This window comes from Tupaia chinensis, unplaced genomic scaffold (assembly GCF_000334495.1).
Source record: "Tupaia chinensis unplaced genomic scaffold, TupChi_1.0 Scaffold000281_1, whole genome shotgun sequence".
In the NCBI taxonomy this organism is placed as follows: Eukaryota; Metazoa; Chordata; class Mammalia; order Scandentia; family Tupaiidae; genus Tupaia; species Tupaia belangeri.
The window spans coordinates 3,329,748-3,336,169 of record NW_006159764.1 but is presented as its reverse complement, the minus strand read 5'-3'; positions in this window follow the sequence as shown (position 1 = coordinate 3,336,169).

Sequence of the window (6,422 nt, the reverse complement as noted above, 5' to 3'; positions counted from 1 at the left end):
TGAATGTGTTCTCCAGAAAAGCATGCTTTGAAAACAGAACCCCCAATGCTGCAATGTAAAGAGGTGGGGCCTAACAACATTTAAGGCAGATACTAGGTCTTTAGAGCTCCATTCTCTTGAATGGATTAATGCTGATTATAAAAGGACTTGAGACAGAAAGTTTGATTCTGTGAGCTCCTGCACACATACTCAGCTTTTTGCCCATGGATTGATGAATTAAGACCGTTACCGGTACACATTACTAACTTCATATTGGACATCCAAGTCTCCAAATCTACAATAAATTTAAAATTTATTTATTTACAAATTATTCAGTGTATAGTGTTCAATAAGCATTGTATAAATATTTATTGGTTTAGAGAAATATTACAATTGAAGAATTTTAAGTAAGAATGTATTAACAGGGGTCCAGAAGATGGATGGTGTAGGGGTTACAACACTGGACTTCCACATGGCAACCACAGTTCAAGTTCCAGATCTGGAGGCTTGAAAATCATACTGCGTGTATGTGTGTTCATGTCCAAAGTCTGAGGAGGAGAATGAAGGAGAAGGGATTGTGGGAGGCCATCCCCTCTGGGCAGTGATTTCTCACTTTACCTCTCCCTGTCTCTCTGTCTTTCTCTGATGACATGTGTCACATGGCAAAAATCTAAAAAAAAAAAAATTATTAACATATTAACAGTGGTGGTGGAACATGTTAGGACAAAATACTGGAAGAATAGGCTGGATTAAATACTCTCATTGAGAGAAACAAAAGACACAGAACTTTACTTGGAGAGGAGTATTAGCATTCCATCACTATTTAAGACTATCTTTTTAAAAAATTAATTAATTTTTTATTTCATTTTCTTTTATACATTCAATCACATTATTATGTGTCTTACAAAATGGATATTTCAACAGGTGAATATCTCTCCCCAACACAGTTGACAAAACCACAAAACATCCTCAACAGACAATACCACACCTCCCTGTGACATCGATACTTTGCCTCCCTATTTTTCTTCTAAATGTCCTTCCTCAGACCCTCCTCTTGCACACATACTATATCTGGTATTTACATCTATATACTGTGTTTCTATATCCTTTAGTCACTGAGTGCGGACACTCGGTATATATTAAGCAGGAAAATACAAGAATATCTTAGCAGCTTAAAAACAATATGGCTGGGACCAGCAGATAGTATAATGGCTATGTCACTGGATTCCCATGTTGTCGACTGTGGTTTGAGTCCCAGACCCAGTGGCTTAAACTTACACAGGGTGCATGTGCATGCCCAAGATCCCAAAAGGAGAATGGAGGAGAAGGGATTGTGGTGTGGCCATCCCCCCTGGGGGGTGATTTTTCACTCTTTCTGTCTCTCTGTCTCTCTTTCTGGTGAGTGCATGTGCACTATAACAAAAACCTCTGAAAAAAAAAAAACATAAAAACAATATGGCTGGGATGGCGCCATAGCAAAGTAATTAAGTGCAGAGAATCAGAAGTCAGATTGAACATGGCCAACTGCAACTGGACTTGGGCCAGTGGGAGAAAATCATGCTGAGTGTATGTGTCTGCAAGTCCAAAATTATGACAGGAAGGAGGAATGGGGAAAAAATTATTGCACTGTAATCACGTCCCATTGAGGAGTGCTCTCACTTTCTTTGTCTTGTGAATGCTTGTGACCTCTTGCTAAATATATAGATAGATATGAATGTATATATGTATATGTGTTTGTGTGTGTGTGTGTGTGTGTGTGTGTGTGTGTTTATGGCTGACTATGGTTCAAGTCTTAGACCTAGAGGCTTGCTTTCTCTCTTTCTCTTTTTCTGTCTCTTTCTGGTCAAATTAAAACATAATAATTATGGTAAACAGAATTAAAGAAATAATTCCTTTAAAAAGTGTTAATTCCAATTCAGTCTTATGTTAACATAAAGCTGAGTGGTGAGTTGTCAAATTTATGTATTTTAGAGCTTCTAATACATGCAATGCTGACTGAAATATTTGTCTAACCCAAAATTGTATTAAAGTATGCAAAGTTAATTAGAGGAGATAAGATCCACACATGTAGTAGTAAGAAAGAAGGAAAATAAATTTATTTTTCTTCATCATTTTTAACAATTCAGAAACCTGCAACTATAAAATGTCCAATGGACAACCAGACAGAGTGTTATATTCTTTTGCCCTCAAAGACGAAGTTATAATGAAAAATCACACTTTTAGGACTTTGCAGAATCAGGGTGACCTGAAGTGTAGGACTATATAATTCTTAAATCTTCTGGTTAGAAACCTTTTTAAAAGTCTAATCCTTGAGAGGTGAATAGTCAGGGATTTCTATAAATAAATGCATTGCTAACAGTGAGTTCTAAACGAATCACAGTCTCAAAAATACTAGAAGAGTTGAATCTGGGTCTAGAGTTATGATGAATATTATAGGCCATTGCTTCAGACGTTCCCCATGCCTCATTGTTATTATGATGTATGTTATATCTTACTGTGTGTAAACGAAAGGGATTTATTATTTATAAGGGAAAATATATATCTAATGTCTTGAAGACATTTTGAGCTAATTTCATACTCTGGAGAGGTTTTCTTTTTAAATTCCATAATCTGATTTCTGAGCCAAAAGAGATCAATTTATTCAGACTAAAAAACAAAATCACCAGCTCAACCTTTTACTTACTCTCTGATCTAGAGCTTCAGGAAGCATTTTGCAAATTATATCCCTTCCACACTTTTCTACACCTTATGATATCAACTTTTTATAACTTAACAGCGCACCTCAGTTGCTGTTTATACCTCCCTAATAATTAGAACAGTAGGTTAAATTATTTTACCTTCGTAAGGCTTCCTGGGGTTTCTTAGGGTCATATAAAAATATTACATTTTCTTAATGCTGTTATTTTTTTTTTAGGATAAAAGCTGAGTGACTGCTCTGGCAATGCCAATGATGTAGACAATCCTGTTCTTTTAACCTTGCTTCACAATCTCTGTATACTTTCAGTATTATAAAGTTTCTCTGGGGGACAGGGACAAAGGTCATAGAAAGGAGGAATTATGATTCAATTTAGTTTCTATTCCCATTGGTATAATGCTTTAGACCAACTAATTGAATCACAATAACTGGGTATTTCAAGTTTTCATGAAATTCAAGTTGGCTAGATAGCTTTGACATCTTAATAGCTAGCAATCACAAGATGTTCAAAAATTGAGAGACTGATTTAAATTTGCTGGATGGATATGAGGATGAAAGGACAGATTTGACTATGTACTTGGGGACCTGTAAGTACAATGCAATCATTCATTTACATTGTATGTCTAATCATTTCTTGCATCTGAAAAAAAAGTTACACATTCTAGTCTTTCATAATCTATTCATATTCACTTAATTTTTTCAAAAATTTGAATAGCAGCTACTTAAGTAAGGACAAATTGGTCTAAAATAAATCTCAGAATATTTCTTAAACAAAGAATATAAACAGAGAAGACAGACACATCACATTATAAAATGTCACTAAAATATTAGGAGATGTTGTATTAAATTCTAAGACATCTAATGCTGGTTATACTGTCACTTTCTGATCAACTTGATGTGTCTAAGTCAGTCTCTCTTCTTTGGGTATACTTCTTTCATATTTTATCCATGCAATCCTATTGGTATTTATTACTTGCCTATTATATTCAACTTCTGAGGGACAAAGGTAATAAAGACATGGTGATGCTATTTAAGAGCAATGCTGAAGGAAATCTTACATGGATCATTTCAAGATTCTTTGCTGAGTATTGTAAACACATGCACAAATTAACAAAGAAGAGGGAGTAACTAACTTTGCTTAAGACACACGTAGATTGTGTTTGAGACTGGGAGTTGTTTCCAAATGTACCTTGTCAAAGGACATGAATGCAGAAGGAGAAGAGGATGCCAGTAAACAACAACAACAACAACAAAAAGGTATACTTCAGAATGCCATCAGGACAGAAATCACACTAGAAATTAGAATGAGGGAGATAAAATAAATCTGTAAGTATCATTACTAAATGGGGCTAAAGGAGGACAAAGAGAACTCCAAGTTATAAAGAAACAGTGAATGAAGTTAGGAGCTACAATCTCTAGGCTGAGAGAGAGTAACCAGACAAGGAATAAATTTGGAAAAGCACACCCACTCCCTACATCCCACTCCAGTCTTAGGCTTGCAATCAGATCTTTTTTGAGAGCAGGAACAAGTAACTTGTGGATGGCTTTGAGTTTTTCTAGAAGGTGGTAACTAAGACTAGTCTTGTAGAATCAGCCTGCTGAGGATGAGGAATGGTATCAGGGTGAAGTAAGGTCACCACTGCTCCATAAGAATCACAGCCAGAGGACCTAGAAGCTCACTGGGGTGCCTGAAGGCTAGAGTTGATTCCGAAGGTGGAGAGTCAATGTCTCTGGGGCCCCCTTCTGCCAATGGTAGCTGTGCTGGAGGATGCAGGGGACATGTTCCCTGGGCCAGGAAGAGAAGCCTATTCATCTCTTATGGCCCTTGGTGACAACATCCTTTAAACAAGCCTTTACATTGCACAATTAGTCAAGGACAAAGGCATGGGATCAAGTTGCCAAAGCAGAGCAAAGAGAAGTAAATTGAAGCTGAGAAGCAACATAGCTTGTGGGATGCTGACTTGAGATGAGTGTGGGAAAGCATAGAGAATTTGGGAAACCTCAAGGGCTGAGTATGCTTCAGAGGGTGTACCTTCGTCAAGCAGTATCATGACACTGGGGTAGTTGAAGCCAGATAGCCCAGGAACATTAAAGCAATCATAAGCAGATTTTGAACACAGTGATGAGATGAGATTTGTTCTGAATAGCCTTGTGGTAGAGAAAATGCTGAATGACTATACACCTTTAAGGGAATGAAGCTCACCTTTGAAGTGTGTCAGAATCACCTGGGAAGATTTAAAATCTTACAGAATCTCACATCTGCTCTATGTTTCCTCTATCAAAATTTATAGGTATGACACTCAAAAACCAGGATATTCTAAAGCTGCTTGGCCTAAGCTTTCAAGGCATAGTGAAAAGATGATAATACCTTGCATCAGGAAATGGTAGTGAAGGTAAAAATGGGAAAACAATCTTCTAAAATTGCATATGGGGCTCTTCTTATAAACAATTTTGTATGTGAAATATATGTAGGATTTTCTCTAGGCAAAATTTCATTTTCTTGTCGTTTCCTCTTCGACTGTCTCTCAACAAATAATTCAAATACTCATCTATCAAAATCTTTCAGGAAATGTTCTTATGACAATCACTTGTATGTGAGTATGAATTTAAACTAGAGTGTTTCTTTGTCCTAGATAATTTTTTAAATAATTTTGTTGGAACTTTCACTGCAGAACATGAGAATTTATTCCTATTAAAGAATATCAAGCACCCAGAAGAATGAGGAGTGTATGTGGTCCCTCCTGACCTGCTAAAGTTATATAAACAAATGAGTTTATCCTCTAGCAACATTTAAGCCCGATTCAAATGTTATCTATGAAAATAACATATGGAATCTCAAAATCAAAGTTTTCATATTCCTGAATTGACTAATCATACTTAATCCTCTTATATATGCACATGCATACAGATATATTTTACTTTAGTTGATTGCTTTTCATTTATTATCTTCTATCTAGTATATCTTGCATAGAAGATACAGGATACTCCAAAGTACCTGTTTGATTTAAGAGTGTTTAGTCATGTTAAAGCTGTCTGCCTATGCAAAAAAAAAAAAAAAAAAAAAAAAAAAAAAAAACAAAGATTCTGAAGAACAGAAGCTGCTTTAATTATTATACTTACCGAAGTTGAAAATCTTTAAGCAAAGACTATGATATCTAAAGATTTCCTTAAAGTACCCTGGTAAAATAATTAGCAAATCGTTACTGAAGGAAAACTCACATGACATTTTCTGACATTTAATTATGCTTAAGGTCTGAAATAATGTAGCATGCTATGTTGACAATTAAAAATAGATTTGAAAAGGTTGCATGCTTCTGTGTAATTTATTTTAGTGTCTGAAAAATTGGTTTAATCAAGAAATGGCTCCTCCTTTAAAATGGTGAGGGCTAGCAATTACAATGAAAATAAAAATCTATTCAGCCTACTTGCACGTGAAACGTATTGAGCATACCTGTGCTGGAAATTCAAAAGCTTTCCAATATGCCTTCAATACAATCAACTCCTGATACCATGTTCTATACTGAATCTTCAGAAAATAGCTCACAAGGTTTGAAATCATGGTTAATTAAAAGAGGCAAAGAGAAAAAAAACAACTGCTCTTGAGTTGTCTGGAGTTCCCAGTTTCTGACTTCTTCTATAGGAAAGCATAGCACTTTAACTCTCCATTGTCAATGTGTCTAATGACTTTCGAAGATGACCCAAGATAGAGAAAATCATCGATTTTTATTTTAGCTCTTTTTTTTTTTTT